General features: G+C 45.9%; 1 long non-coding RNA gene across 3 annotated transcripts in view; it reads right to left on the bottom strand.

Annotated features, from left to right (window-relative positions):
- Positions 1-13,054, bottom strand: part of LOC141094602 (uncharacterized) — a 198,277-nt gene that overhangs the window by 170,233 nt on the left and 14,990 nt on the right. For all 3 annotated transcript variants that reach the window (XR_012233116.1, XR_012233117.1, XR_012233118.1), the window contains exon 3: positions 11,058-11,289. This is a non-coding gene — a long non-coding RNA (uncharacterized lncRNA). The remainder of the gene's footprint in view (positions 1-11,057; positions 11,290-13,054) is intronic.

The following is a 13,054-nucleotide window of genomic DNA, read 5'->3' as shown; positions in this document are numbered from 1 at the left end:
CGGCTGGTGCGAGTGACCCCATAGAGAATCATTGGTCCAGTGTGACCCCGGCCTAAGAGGCTGCCCACTAGTGGACACATCCTGCTTAACCACTTCTGAGCCAATATGAAATAAAAACAATCAATACACTGCGGTGCTGTATCAGTGATGTCAGCAAAGCTCTGACAAAATAGTAATGGCTACTTAGATAAGTGGCAGCTGATTGGTGGCATAAGTCACGTGACTCGACAATGTGAGGTAACCCACTAGGAATAACAGTAATTACAACGTTGCAACGGTAATGCTTTGGGAGTTCAGTATATATACACAGTCTCATAGATGGTAAGCTTGTGAGCAGGGCTCTCATTCCTCTTGGTATTTGTTATAATCTATGTGATTATTGTTATGCTGTAATGTCTATTGTCTGTACAAGTCCCCTCTGAAATGTAAAGTGCTGCGGAATATGTCGGCGCTATAGAAATAAAATTTATTATTATATATTGATTTTATTATGTATGGTGTACAAGGATATGAAGAAAGTATTGAATACATTCAACATGATAGTATAGCTCCTTAAAATAATCTCATAAGACCACCCTGGAAGTTAGGAATTAAACAAATAGCTCAGGCTAAAAAATATTTTCAATGGAAAATCTTCTCAAAAGTCAAGGTGGCTCTCCCTCCTTCTGGAGATAAAAAGAAAGTTTAGTCTCCAGAGTCAACCACTAGAAATGAGCGAACGTGATCTGTGATACTCAGATATCACTCGAGTATCTAGATGCTCAAATGTGTTTGGCACGATCATTGGATGGTACTTGGATTTGAAGCTTAAAACCCCATCCCACATGTTTTGTGCCTATTACACAGCCAATAAACAAGAGAGTATTGCTTGCCAGTCACTGTATGGCCATAGCCATCTTGGTAGTGGCATTACTGTGATTGGCTGGCCGCATTACCTCATCATCAATTGTAAAAGGACAGGCGCCGCTACGCTCGGCTCAATGATGCCATTGCACAGCTCAATGATAGTCCTGATTGGAGGGAGAGCAGTTTTCCAGGACTGTGTGTGCACAGTTTAACTAATCTGAGTCCTCTACTGTTGATATTGGTGCTGATGCTGAACCATCATACTAAGGGATCGCTACCACTTGCGATTAAATTGGATAAATGCAATCTGATTAAAAATCGGATTGCATTTGTAACAATTTAATCCTATGCTTGTGTTCTCAATGGTGTTTTCTTTTTACTGCTTCGATCAGATCATGATCGGACCAAAAAAAAATAATGCAACATGCTGCGAGTACATGCAAAATTCGTATCGCATGCACCCATATAAGGCTATGGATGCATGTGAAACATCACACTGCACTCGGATATCACTCAAGTGCAGTGCGATTCTCTGGACGCTGGCAACAGAGGAGATGGAGAAATTAATTGCTCTGTTCCCTCCGCAGCTGTGCCCCAATTCTCTGATGCTAGTTGATCGGAGCACAGCGCACTGACACTCGGCTGATGCTTGCAGCAGAGTAGGAGCCGAGTGTTATTAGCATATCGCATCTGATACACCCGTGCCCTTACCAATGCAGATAGGGCTCATTCCCACTTGAGATGAAACTGAACACACTTTTCACCCCTCTCGACAATGTAACCCAAGTATTTTGCCTCTTCTCCCCCCAGGGTTACTTCTTTGGTTTTATAGTAAACCCTTCCACAGTGCATCCAGTACCGCCTGGACCTTCTGAAAGTGACTTCCCCAATCATGGATGAAGATCACAATGTCGTCCAGATAAGCGGAGGCGTACTTTTTGTGAAAGGCTAGAATTTGGTCGATGGTCCTTTGCAAGGTAGCTGGGGCCCCTTGTAGTCTGAGCGGCATCAGGGTATACTGAAAGCACCTATCAAGTGTAGAGAAGGCCGTCTTCTCATTTGCACTTGGGAACTGGAAAATTTGCCAGTACGCTTTTGTTAGGTCCAGGGTGGTGATATACCTGGCAGATCCTAGCCTCTCAATAAGCTCACTGACCTGGAGTATTGGATATGCGTCAAACTTGGACACCTCATTTAGCTTCCTGTAGTCATTACAGAAGTGCCATTTTCCATCCTGCTTTGTCACCAGGACAAAAGGGCTGGACCAGCCGCTCTTTGACTCCTCTATGATGCCCAGGCTCAGTATTCTCCTCACCTCCTTGGAGATCACCTCGCTGTGGGCTTCAGAAATCTGATATGGCTTTTGGTTCACAATCACAGGCGGTTCAGTCAGGATTTTATGTTCCACAACTTGCGTACATCCTGGGGTAACTCTGTAAAACAGGTCCCGTTTCTGCTGAAGCAGCTCACTGCACTGTCGTATGTGGACCAGAGACTCTGCCACTGTGACATCCACAAGCCTGGCTTCAGGATTATCCCCTAGGCACGTTGCTTCTACCGGAACCCTGTCTCCACACTGTTTCAGCAGGTTAATGTGGTACACCTGGTACTGCTTTATTCTCCCTGGTTGGTGGATCTTGTAATTGACTTCACTCAACTTTTCGACCACCTCGTATTGCCACTTGGCCAGGAACTTATTTTCAATTGTGGGGGATCAACACCAACACCCGGTTTCCAGGGCTAAACTGTCTCAGTCTTGCCGACCGATTGTAGACCCTCGCCTGGACATCATGTGCTTGAAGAAGGCTTTCCCTCACAACAAGCATCATGCTCGCAATCTTGTCCTGCATCTGCGCCAGATGTTTGATAAAGCTTCAGTGGGGTCTTACATCTGCTTCCCAGGTCTCCTTTGCAATGTCCAGAAGTCTCCAAGTGTGCCACCCATATAATAGCTTGAACGACGAGAACCCTGTAGAGGCCTGTGGGACTTCTCTAATGGAGAACAGTAGGTACATTAACAGTCAATCCCAGTCCTGGCCATCCTTCGTCATGACCTTCTTCAGCATAGACTAGACTTCAAGATTTTGTTGAACCTTTACATGAGTTTGTCCATCTGCAGATGGTACACAGATGTCCTGAGTTGGGTAATCTGGAGGGCTTTACATAACTTTCTCTTTACCTTAGACATGAATGGTGTTCCTTGGTCCATCAGAATCTCCCTGGACAGGCCGATCCGTGAGGTAATATGGACTAGCTATCGGGTTACGCCCCTGGCTGAGGAGTTCCTCCAGGCACTGTGTTGCAAAGTCCAAGACCACCAAGATGTAGTGGTGGTCTCTGGGGACTAAGGCCTCTTTCACACATCAGGTTTTCGCCGTCAGGCGCGATCCGGCGCTTTTGACAGAAACCGGATCCGGCGAAATGCAATGCCGGATCCGGTTTCCCCCCCATTGACTTGCATTTGCGCCGGATCGCGCCGGATGGCCATGCGTTTCATCCGGTTTTCGCCGGATCCGGCAATGTGTCGCGATCCGGCGTCTGGAAAAAACGGCTACTGTAACGTTTTTTGTCTCCGGCGAAAAAGCCGGACACGCCGGATCCGGCGCGTCCGGCTTTTTCACACAATGAAAGCCTATGAGCGCCGCAATGCGCCTGATCCGGTTTTTTTTGGTCTGAGCATGCTCAGTAGCTCTGCCCACAAGACATATATAAAAGCAAGACAGTGGGACCCACAGCCACACCCAACATGCCACCCAAGAAAGCAACCAAGCGCAGCAGGAGAAGGCAGGAGACCACTGCAGCACCATCAGCACCACCACCACCCCAAATGGAGCAGCAAATGGAACATGCTGAGGAGGGGAGGCCAGCAGCAGATGAGAGACGGTAATTATCAAATCCCCCATTCCTCCAAACTAGGGCTATTGAATATCAAGATATTCATTGGCCCTTCGTTTCTCTTTATTCAACAGCCGCCCAATAGATGCAGCAGCAGCAGCAACGGCAGCAGCTGGAACACCACCCACAGGCATGGAGTGTGGCCACCAGGAAGACAGCACATCATCTTCTGGGAGCCCTCCCTCGCATCGTCAGCGTTTGACGGTAAGTTTTTATTTCCAAAATCCATCATCTCTGTAATATATGTCTATTCATTGCCTTTTATTTCAAAACAGGATTCACAAGATGAAGAGGAGCTCCCAGAAGAAGAAGGAAGGGGTGGACAGACACTTGGAGTGGGCTCACAATTGGTAAGTTTTTTGCATCAAACGCAGAAACACAACATCACACTACACACAAGACATAGAAAACAATGTTCTGCAGACCACACACAGCAAACAAATGCCTACATCCAAAGACATAACATTTTTTGTTTTCTTCTCTAGTCTTCCCAATCTGGTGCTCGGCCAAGAGGTCCTCGCAGTGCCTCCCAGGGTCGTCGGCGACAGCAACGCGGCGGTCACCAGCGTGTAAGTATAAATATTTTTGCTTTGTTTTTTTGCACTTTTTATTTCATTTCTTTTGTGGAGGCTAATTATGTTATTTTTGTCTTTTTCTTTAACAGCCTTCACAGCGTGCTCCCGACTCTGACGGTGAGGATGGAGGGATTGATGTGGACCACCTCATCGATCTCGTCAGAGAAAGGGAGCCACTCTGGAATATGGCTGACCGCCGCCACGCTGACCTTATCGTTACCCGACGACTCTGGGAGGAAATCTGTTCGCTCCTTGTGGGCCGCTGGGAGGACCTCGATGTTCGGGCCCAGATTAAAGAGCGTAAGTATATACAGTACCGGTTGCTTGATGTAAACCAGTGTTTCCCGAACTCCAGTCCTCGTGGTCCCCACGGATCATGTGTTCAGGATTTCTATTTACTATGGAAATCCTGAAAACATGACCCCTGGGGACCATGAGGACTGGAGTTTGTGAAACACTGATGTTGTATACTAACCACTCCTTTCTCGTTTCAGGGAACAGAATTGTGAATCGGTGGCGGTCTGTGAGGGATCGTTTCAAGAAGGAGTTCAATAAAGAGATGCGGGCCCCGAGTGGATCTGGAGGACGCAGGAGCAAGTACAAGTACGCACAAGCCCTGTCGTTCCTCAGGGAAACAATGGTCACTAGAAGGTAAATATTACACACCACATGTGAAAAAAAATGTTAGATGTAACTTTTTTTTTTCAGCCAGGGCCATACCATGTCAGTATTTTAATTGTTTTTTTTTCTCTTTATTCCACAGCACGGTGAGCATCCCTGAGGAGACCGGCACCGAGGGACACTTCGACCGCCCCGGTACATCTGCACCTTCCCAGCCTTCCCACACATTCGACCCATCTGTCCCATCCACCAGCACAGGAGCATCGTGGCCGCCTACATTACATGAAGCTGCTGGTGAGGAGATCGCTTTCCCTTTACCCCACCCTTCTGCTCCTGCCACCTCTAGTACACCTGCGGGTACTGGGCGACAGCGGCAGAGGGGTCAGGAAAAGAGTTATGCGCCAGAGTTCTTGCATCTGAATGCATCTTTCCAGAACTGTCTCAAAGTCTTGTCAGAGCAAATCTCCGCAGGCTTTCAGCAGATCAACTCCAGCATTCTGGAGGTGAAGACACTTCTGCAAACCATGCATTCAGAAGCAAGATCTTCGCCAAACCACACCTTTTTCAGGTCTGTTGTGGAGCGCATGGCAACACTATCTCCTACCCAGCAGATGCATGTAAAGCATTCGTGCCACGGTGCTCTACAGCAGGTTACCTCCCAACCTCCACCTCCCACCACTGTAGTTCCTCCACCTGCACCCCCTCCAGCCACTTTCCATCCTCCCCCTCCTATTACATCTGCACCCCCTCCAGCCACTTTCCATCCTCCCCCTCCTATTACATCTGCACCCCCTCCAGCCACTTTCCATCCTCCCCCTCCTATTACATACCAGCAACCTCACCAGTACCAGCAACCTCCCCAGTACCAGACATCTCCCCACTTCCAGCAACCTGCCCCGTACCAAACTCCTTCCCCATACCAAACTCCTTCCCTGTACCAAACTCCTTCCCCATACAACTTTCCATCAACATCATCTGCTCCTACAGTCCCTGCCCAACCCTCCACTCCACCACCCACCACCTCTTCTGCCTCCCACATGTCCACCCATTCTGTAGCTTTCTCCACACCATCACCTCTAACTGTTCCTTCCCCACCACGATCCCAGTCCTCTCTCCACACTCCCATTGTCGAAGTGTCCCGCAGCCCCTCCAGCAGTATTTCCACCCCACACTACACCGAGTTATAATGTTTTTTTTGTAATAAAAATGCCCATTTGGTTGGTTTCAAACCTTTATTAAAAAAGTTTTTTTAACTTTAAAAACAGTTTACACAAAAAAAAATATTTTAAATAAAAGTTAAATTATTGTTTACACTGGTTGTCTGTCATTTCTTTCTGCGGCGAAATATGTTTAAAAAAAAGGTTAAATACAGGGTATTTAAAAGGTAAAAAGGTATTCAAAACCAGGTATATAACTGTGGGTAAATTTTAGCTTTTTGCCACAGTTGTGTTCCTGGTTGTGTTTGAAGCAAAGTATTTCACCTGAAAAGTTGTGTTTATTGTTGGTGATTTCCTAACAATGTACACAACTTTTGTTAAAAGGTGAAATACTTTGCATAAAACACAACCAGGTACACACCTGTGGCCTAAAGCTAAAAATAGTAAGACCATGACAAGATAGCCAACTTTGGTTGGCAAAGGTATATACTGTTGGTCCAGAAGGTACACAAGTTTGGTTAGGGCACAAATCTTTCACACTCTGTCATCCTGCCAGTGTACTCTGCCTTGAGGTGACATAAAGTATAGTGCAAAATTGTCCCTCATTACTGAAACCGTCACAGAACTTCTAGTGGTAATATTTCCAATGACAACATCCATCTTCGCCAGTAACTTGCTCTTCTCTCCAACCTGCACTTTCTTCTCTACAACCTGTCAAAGAAGGGCTGTAGGAACATGCTATATATAGTTTTCCAGTAGCCAATCCCGTTCGGAAGGCCACAAGGGTCAATTTTAAAAACCGGATCCGGCGTAATCCGTCGAAAAACTGATAGAAAAACGGATGAACCGGATGAGACGGATCCGGTTTTGTCTGTCAAGAACAAGACGGATCCGGCAGAAAACCGGATCCGGCACATCAGGTTTTACAAAACATTTGCCGGATCCGGCATTCCGGCACGACGCCGGATCGCGCCTGACGCCGAAAACCTGATGTGTGAAAGTAGCCTTAGCTAGGGGTCCTACAAGGTCCATGGCAATCTGGTCAAATGGGACCTCTATACAGTTGTTCTCAAAAGTTTACATACTCCGGCAGAATTTTTGCTTTGTCTTTTTTCAGAGAATATGAATGATAACACCAAAACTTTTTCTCCTCTCATGGTTAGTGGTTGGATGAAGCCATTTAATGTCAAACTACTGTGTTTTCTCTTTTTAAATCGTAATGACAACCCAAAACATCCAAATGACCCTGATCAAAAGTTTACATACCCTGGTGATTTTGTCCGGATAGCATGCACAGACGTTGACACAAATGGGTTTGAATGGCTACTAAAGGTAACATACTCACCTGTGACAAATGCCAGGAGAATTGTTCGGGGTGCAAAGATAAACCCACAAATAACATCAGCTGAAATACTGGACTCTGAAAACTAGTGGTGTGGCTGTTTTAAGATGCACAACAAGGAGGCACTTGAAGAAAAATGGGCTGCATGGTCGAGTCGCCAGAAGAAAGCCATTATCTTGCCTACAATACACAAAACAGCACAGAGATAGGCCTCAAAACTTCTGGAACAAGGTAATTCAGAGTGATGAGACCAAAATTGAACTTCTTGGCCACAACCATAAACGTTACATTTGGAGAGGAGTGAACAAGGGCTATGATAAACACCATTCCTACTGTAAAGCACGGAGGTGAATTGCTGATGTTTTGGGGAAGTGTGAGCTACAAAGGCACCGGAAACTTGGTCAAAGTTGAAGGAAAGATGAATGCAGCACATTATCAGCAAATACTGGAGGCAAATTTGCAATCATCAGCCTGGAAGCTGTGCATGGGACGCACTTGGATGTTCCAACATGACAACGATCCAAAACACAAGGCCAAGTCGACCTGTCATTGGCTACAGCAGAACAAAGTGAAAGTTCTGGAGTGGCCATCTCAGTCTCCTGACCTCAAAATTATTGCGCCACTCTGGGGAGATCTCAAGGGCACAGTTCATGCTAGACAGCTCAGGAGTTTACAGTAACTGGAGGCTTTTTGCCAAGAAGAGTGGGCAGCTTTACCATCTGAGAAAATAAAGAACCTCATCCACAACTACCACAAAATACTTCAAGCCGTCATTGATGTTAGAGGGAGCAATACACAGTATTAAGAAATGGGGTGTGTGAAGTTTTGATGAGGGTCATTTGGTTTTCTTCTGGCCAGTCAACCTTTGCAGCCCATTTGTCTTCAAGTGTTTCCTTATTATGCATCTTGAAACAGCCACACTGCTAGTTTTCAGAAAGTCCAGTATTTCAGTTGATGTTATTTGTGGGTTTTTCTTTGCATCCCGAACAAATTTCCTGGCATGTGTCACAGGTGAGGATGTTACCTTTAGTAGCCATTCAAACTCATTTTTGTCATCATCTGTGCATGTTATCAGGACAAAATCACCAGGGTGTGTAAACTTTTGATATGGGTCATTTGGATGTTTTGGGTTATCATTGGGAATTAAAAAGAGAAAACACAGTAGTTTGACAATAAATGGCTTCACCCAACCACTAACCATGAGTGGAAAACAAGTTTTGGTGTTATCATTCACATTCTCTGAAAAAAGGCCAAATAAGCAAAAATTTTGCTGGGGTATGTAAACTTTTGAGCACAACTGTAATGGGTAATGGAACTAGGAGACTGCGGAAGTGGAATACTGGAGCAGTTAGCTGACAGGTAGGGCAGTATTGGCCAAAATTAGCATGGTACCTGTGACGCCCAGGCCAGTAGAACCTCAGAAGGACTCACTTTTGTGTTTTATCTATGCCTAGATGCCCCCCAAGATATGAGAATGGGCCAGGTCTAGTCCCCTACATTAATAGCGTCCTGCGACTAACAGCTGCTCTAATTCTCGCTGTTTAGTGACCAGATAGAGCAACTCCTCATTAACTACAAAGTAGGGGAACCTGGTGTTGGCCCTCGGATCTTGGGCAACCTCATTTATCACAGACACGTTTTCAAATGACACTTTTAGGGTAAGATCTCTTATTTGAACAGTCCCAAAATTTCCCCCAGAAATCCCCAGTTCAGGAATCTCGGACTCAGCCCTGACCAACCAGGACACACAAGGGGAACTCATCCACCTTTGACTGTGATGGCGTTTCATCAGGGTTGAGCTGGCTTCTGTCTGCATCACTTGGTTTCCCTGCCTTTCACCACAAGTCCCTGAAAAGGTTGAAGTCCCACCCAATTATCACGGGGTGTAGCAAGTATTTGACTACCTCGGCCTCATGGGACATAGTACCCTGGCTCATTTTTATTAACAATCTGGCGACGAGGTAGTCTTTGACATCCCTGTGGATACAGAGGATGCCCACGTGTTTCCCTGGGATCAACTGGTGGTGAAGTGTAGCCCTTATCAGGATCACCAAACTCCCTGAGTCCAAGAGTCCTGACACCAGCACTCCATTTATTATCACGGGACATGCCTGTGGCCCCTCGCCAGGATGATAGTCCATAGTACAAGCAGTGCCTCCCTAGGCTGCAGTCCATCTCCTCGGAGGACAAAGGACAATGGGCGGGTATATGTCCCAGACCGCAACATCTCCGGCGGAGCAAGTCTAGTGGTGGCTTTACTGCCCTTCTTTTGGGACCCTAGTATGGAGATGTACCACTTCCTGACTTTCATTGGGACCTCTCATTGCATTTGGCCTATCAGTTCATCCGCATTCCGGGGATGTCCCTGGGCAACCCAGGTCTGCAGCTGCCTAGGGAGAGAGTGAACAAATCTGTCCATGACAACCCACTGGACCATCTGGGCTGGAGTGGAGAACTCCGGCTGCAACCATTTTTGTGCAAGATGCAGTAAATCAAACATTTGGGGTTAAGTAGGTTTGTCACCATAACATGAACCTTTTGTGCTCTCACCGACATAGTCACTCCAGTGGGTCCCAAAATTTCAGTTTTTAATTTGGCATACTCCTGTGCATCCTGTAACTCCAAACTATAATAAGCCTTTTGGGGCTCTCCAGTTAGATAGGGTGCCAGCACCTCTGCCCTTTGCTCTGGCATGTAGTTTCTCACGCTCTGCTACCCACTCAAAAAGAGTCAAAAATGATTCCACATCATCACCCGAAGTCATTTTTTGCATCGCTTGTCTTACAGCCTTCCAGATGGACCATATTTTACGGATTATAAGATGCAACGGATTATAAGATGCACCCCAAATTTTGAGGAGAAAAATAGGAAAAAAAAACTGTTTTTTAATAAAATGGTGGTGCTTCTTATAATCAATGCATCTTATTGCTTACCGGGGGTGGTAGCTGCGGTGAAGTGGGGTCCCAGGGTCACTGCTGGAGGAGGCAAGTGTGGAGCGTTGCTGCAGGCTGCCGGCAGGGATGAAGGGGTGTTCCGATGTGTGCCACTGCAGGTGTTTGGTGGTGAGGGGGCTCTGCCGACATTTTGTTAAAGCCCAGAGCCCCAGCACTTACATGGTTTACTGTGCGGTGGACTCTAGAATAATGGCTGCCGGGGCAAGGCATGCGCAGATGGAAATCTCGGCACCAAGATCTCAGGAGATCTCTATCTGCACATGCACCTTCCCCAGCAGCCATTTTCCCAGAGTCCACCACACAGCAATGCATGTAAGTGCTGGGGCTCTGGGCTTTCACAAAATATCAGCGGAGCCCCCTCACCACCAAACACCTGCAGCGGCGCACATCGGAACACTCCCTCATCCAAGCCTGAGGCCTGCAGAAACTCTTGCCACCTCCAACAGCGACCCCAGAACCCTGCTCCACCATGACCGGTAAGGTATATCCGCTTTAAAAGACGCACCCCCAATTTTCCCCCAAATTTGAGGGAAAAAAGTGCATCTTATAATCGAAAAATATGGTATGTGTACAGTAGTCACCTGGACTGGTGGGAGGGTCTACCAACCTTTCACGAGCAAGTCAATCTACTGCTGGTGCTACTGTTGCATCTGTTTAAGCAGCTTACTTGTGTCCTGCTGTGCCATCTGTTGCTCCTGTAACTGCTGCTGACGCTGTTGGTACTGTTGCTGCTGTGCTTGTACCAGATGTTTGAGCAGGTCCTCCATTTTGCCTGATGTCATATGCTGGCTTGTGGCCGCCTTCACCCAGGACATGCAGTACCTCTTGTATCCGTCACGTGTTTGCTGGAAATGCTGTCCGCAGTTCTAACACCATCTGTGGTAGCTCGGCTCACTCAGCTGTACACGGAGGTAAACACAAGAACACTGTCTCTTTAAGAATGTCCTTGGTTTATTAGATGCAGCATAAAACAAGGTGAAGTAACAACAAAAACAGCCCTAAGAGCAAACCAGGAGAACAAAACAAAATGGTAGCACAAAGCATAGTCCTTGTGATAGCGAGGATCAGCCCGTTCAGGGTTAGCAAGACCCATAGTTCAGGTTTTAGCATAGATTAGACACAAACACTTCTATGGAGTGTTCCCCTCCAGACAGTGAACACCCACTGCCTCTGGAGGCCAGCTATTTAAGCCCCAGACCATACCCTGGGGTGGCGATAAGGTGGACAACCTCCCACCCGCTCTATGGTTGTCCACAAAATACCCAGCCCTTTACACAACTGTCTGTTAACCCCTCGCAGCACATAGAATCATAGAATCGTAGAGTTGGAAGGGACCTCCTGGGCCATCTGGTCCAACCCCCTAATATGCTGGAGAACAACTTCTGGGTTTTGCATCACTGAAACCGTTAACCGCAGTGAAACATGTCTCCCCTCCAGCACATTGCCAATGACTTTGTTACAATATACTATATATATATATATATATATATATATATATATATATATATATATATATATATATATATACACATACACACACGCACACATATACATACACATACACACACGGTATATTAAGCTCTGGCAAAAATTAAGAGACCACTGAAAAATTTTGTCAGTTTTTCTCTTTATTGGTATATTTTTGAGTATTTTATATTTTTGCTCTTTTATTCTATAAACTACTGACAACGTCTTAGAATTTCCAAGCACTAAATTTTGTATTTATTTTCAGAAAATGAGAAATGGTCAAAATAACAAAAAAATGTAGTGCTTGCAGACCTCAAAAGAAAACAAGTTCATAATCATTTAGAAACAACAATACTAATGTTTTAACTCAGGAAGAGTTCAGAAGTCAATATTTTGTGGAATAACCATGATTTTTAATCACAGCTTTAATGAGTCTTGGCATGTTTTACGCCAGTCTTTCACACTGCTTTCGGATGACCTCATGCCACTCCTAGTACAAAACTTTAAGCAGTTCTTCTTTGTTTGATGGATTGTGACTATCCATCTTTCTCTTGATTACATTCCAGAGGTTTTGAATGGGGTTCAGGTCTGGAGATTGGGCTGGCCATGACAAGGATTTGATGTGGTGGTCCTTAATCCACAAATTGATTGACCTAGCTGTGTGGCATGGCGCATTGTCCTGCTGGAAAAAACAGTCCTCAGAGTTGGGGAACATTGCTTGAGCAGAAGGAATCAACTGTTTTTCAGGATAACCTTTTATGAGGTTTGATTCATACATTCTTCCCAAAGATTAACCTGCCCAATTCCAGCCTTGCTGGAGCATCCCCAGATCATCACCGATCCTCCACCAAATATCACAGTGGGTGCAAGACACTGTGGCTTGTATGCCTCTCAAGGTCTCAGTCTAACCATTAGATGACCAGGGGTTGGGCAAAGCTGAAAATTAGACTCATCAGAAAAGATTACCTTACTCTAGTCCTCTATGATCCAATCTTTATGGTCTTCAGCCTGGCCCTCCTTTGCTTCTCATTGATGAAAGGCTTTCTTCTAGCTTTACATGACTTGAGCCCTGCCTCCAGGAGCCTGTTACGAACTGTTCTTGCCGTGCACTTCACACCAGCTGCCATTTGCCATTCCTTTTGTAGGTGACATTCGAATAAGATGACAGTCATCCTGGTCAGTGTTAAGTCGTTTTCG

This window comes from Dendrobates tinctorius, unplaced genomic scaffold, assembly GCF_039654945.1.
Source record: "Dendrobates tinctorius isolate UK_male_01 unplaced genomic scaffold, ASM3965494v1 ptg000064l, whole genome shotgun sequence".
In the NCBI taxonomy this organism is placed as follows: domain Eukaryota; kingdom Metazoa; phylum Chordata; class Amphibia; order Anura; family Dendrobatidae; genus Dendrobates; species Dendrobates tinctorius.
This window is presented reverse-complemented; position numbering and strand designations above follow the sequence as displayed.